Raw genomic sequence first — 3811 nt, forward strand, 5'->3', positions numbered from 1 at the left:
TGAGGTACCATTTATCTTCTTTGTTGTTTTATGTAGCTGTGATTTTACCCAGAGTGAAAATGAATTTATAAGCAATTGTAATAAAAGTTGAGGCTGTAAGGATTAGAGGGCTTATTTTATAGTCTTTGATATGTACAAAAAGTCATGATGACCCTCCATTATAGAAAGAATAGCACTTGAAATGTACACCATATGGTTATATTGCTAATGAGTGCACTAACTAGAAACGAAAAATCAGATGACATCATCAAGGAGACTAAGTGTAATTATAATTGTGATGATTCTGAAACCCATGCAGAAGCTTTTGGATTCCTGATGTCCCCCATACTCTCCCTAAAAATTAAGTTTTTCTTTGCCAAGCACTCTCCACATCATTCCTCCCTCCAAGGCAACATCAGCAGTTGAGAGATTGCTGTTTTCTCTACTCTCTAAGTAAAACTTAGCAGTAAAGAGGTTAATATTTTGATATAAGTTCCAGATCTAAAACTGAATTCTTTTTCATGGTGTCCACTCCATATAACCCCTAGAACCAACTGAATTAAAGGCAATAAATAAATACAGGTTACTCTAGGAAATCATTGTTAAATATTCTTCCATTCTGCACAAGTCATTGTATAATGAACTGTGACATACAAAGAGAATAAATCATTCTTTCTCTTAAGGAGCTTACACTCTGTTAATTTTACACAGTGAACCTTCTTACGTGAACAACTCTCACATGTATAGCAATATATATGTATAAAATTAGAATATGGTAAAGAATAAGAGAGTAATCCTATCAAAATATTCTGTATGAATACATAGGGGTAATGTGTTCGAGATGCCAGAAATCACTATGGAAATGCAATTGGTGATTGGCCCCATCAGGTGTCATTTACTGGTTTTCCTAGGGCAGGTATTGGCAAAATGTAGTCCATGACCACATCCGGTCCACTCCCTATTTTTGTAAATACAATTTTATTGGAGGAAAACCACACACATTTGTTCAGAAAAAAAGTTGCCTGACCCCTTTCCCAGTAGGTTAAAATAGAAAATGGAGGGAAATAAGTTTAGGTTATAAAGACAGGTTCATTTTTAGACATCATGACTTTGAATAAATTGTGGAATATCTAAGTGTAAACATATAGTGGGTAGCTGATAAGGCTCTAGAACTTACAAATGTCTTGGAGGCTAAACTTATATTTCTGATCACCATCTAGTAGAAGTGGTATAGGTAATGTATTACAATAGAGAACATATACTCTGATGGAGATTTGTAATGATGAAAAAGACAAAAGTAAAATAGAAGTCTAAAGACTTTTGAAATCTTCTCGAAGCTTTATTTCTGAATATTGAAAATAGCACATATTATAGGAGGTTAAGGAATGAGAGTTGAGAATATAAAACCATATTCAGGAAATTTGGCCATAATCAGCTAGCAAGAAATGTGAGTGTAACTTGAGGGGCATAGGAGTCACATGAAGATTTATTTCAAGAAGAGGGATCCAGACAAGTAAATATTTCAAGGCAGACAGAAGAAGTCATTGAAGTAAAAATGATGAAATATTTTGGTGAGAGGAAAGGATAATTGAGTGTGTATGGAAGATCCCAAAGGAATTGATAGTGGATAGGATTTAGGAACACAGACGGAGGGGCGTATTAGATGGAACTCTTTGGTTGCATGTGAATGAAACTTGGTTTGAACTAGCCATGACCAAAAAGAGGGGAACTTATTGATCCAAACTGTGCTTCTCTCTCTCTTTGTCTGTCTCCCTCCCCACTATATCTTTCTTCTCTCTATATGTTAATTTTAGTCTTTGAAACTAATTCTATAAATGATATAACAAACCATCATTTGCCAGCTGCTCTTGGCCCCAGATCCTTGCACAGTCTCATCCTAAGAGAAAAGGCCCTATTTGGGAAAATTATAAGAAAGCTCTCTGGCACAACGTGATGCTTGTTCCCTGGAACAAACAACATAGGCCTTCTCCTGTGACTAGTGTGGCTACAAAAACTTCTCAACCCCATCTCTTAATCATTAGTCCACCTCTCCAACTAATCAAAGTTGCCAGGACAGTGAGGTATAACGATTGACTCCACCTAGAACAGGTGTCCTTTTTTATGTCTATTACTGTGTCCAAGAAGGAGGCAGAGTTCCAATTCAAAACTCTTCTTAGAACAAAAGAGAGGAGGGGGAATTGCTACGAACTAGAAGCCACTGTGATCTGTGACTCTTTCAATCAAGGCTGATAGTCACAAGTATGCACCTGTTGGGCTGGAGTGATTGATTGTGGCTAGTGTCTATTTGAACAGTTGTGGCATCTGCTGTAATTGGTGTGAACTATTTTTTAAAAATTTGAAATATCATCTCTATTTACAAGAGAGCAGTCTCAGAAATAAATTATGTCATTTATAACTTAAGATAGGAAAGAAGGAGCAAACAATGACTATTGCAACAGGGCTTTAAAGTTGTAGAGGAAAGAAAATGAGAAACCTCACTAGATTGGACTAGGAGAGTAAATGTACTAGCAGGCCAATTTTATTTGAGAGATAAATTGCAACACTGTAAATGAATATAAAATAATAGAAGTCACTGCTTTAGGCACCTTATATACTTTATTTCTTTTAAAACTCACAAGAACCATTGAGACTATTAGAGTTGACCCTTGAACAATGCAAGGGTTAGGAATGCTGATCCCCATACAGTAGAAAATCCTCCTATAACTTTGGAATCCTCAAAAACTGAACTACCAATAGCTTACTGTTGACTGGAAGCCTCACCGATAATATACAAAATAAACAGTCAGTCAACACATACATAGACTAGTATCTATGCATATTCTGTGCTTTCATGACATATCTTTTTCTTATTTTTTTCATATTTCTAGGCTACATGGTTCGTATGAGAGCTTTTTCAAATTGTCACAAATCTCCCCCACCCCGCCAAAAATTTCTAATATATTTATTGGGGGAAAAAATCCATGTATAAACACACCTGCATGGTCAAACCCATATTGTTCAAAGGTCACTCTATTATCATTATTTTACAGGCAGAGGAACTGAAGCTCGGAAATCTCTTGTCAGGTCACTAGGATGTGTGCCAGGACCAAACCTATCCTCTGATCACTGTTTTCGTCTGCCTCCCCTAAAATCAAACAAAATAAATGAGTTGATTATATTTTTGTTGTTTCTGCAAAAAAATTATATATTTTCTATTTGAGGGATAAAATGCAATCTGTATATCTAGTACATCATATTTATTGATTATATTTTATTTTCTACTCTTTTATCTGTCATATCTGCCTAATTATGAAAGAAAGTTCTTATAGCTATATTTTTATCAAGATCTCCATTCATCTCTAATATTTTTATATTGGGCAATCACCTGTGATGTGGTTTAGCACATACACTCCCTTTTTTCAGTTTGGCTTCTTATTGTGCAATATCTTTCATCTTGTTTAGTGTTCTTAAACTTAAATCCTTTCTTTTCTGATTATTTATATCATCATTCCTGCTTTCTTTTTATTTATATTTATGGGTATCCTTTTATCTATTCCATTAGTTTTAACATTTAAAACTAAATGTCACAATTAAGTGTGTATGTGCTTGCATGTGTATGTGCACACACATTTGAACAACTTAGATTAGTTCCTTTTTTTTGGAACCCAATATAACAACCCCTTTTTTAATATTAGTTATAATGATACATGTTACATGATTTTATTTCTCCTTTCCTTACATTATTTTCCAGTTTACTTTATATTGCTTTTTAATCAGAATGAATTTAATATTTTATAAACAAGGTACCCACTCTTTCTTGAATTGAGACTTA

This window comes from Propithecus coquereli, unplaced genomic scaffold, assembly GCF_000956105.1.
Source record: "Propithecus coquereli isolate 6110/MARCELLA unplaced genomic scaffold, Pcoq_1.0 Scaffold296, whole genome shotgun sequence".
Classification (NCBI taxonomy): domain Eukaryota; kingdom Metazoa; phylum Chordata; class Mammalia; order Primates; family Indriidae; genus Propithecus; species Propithecus coquereli.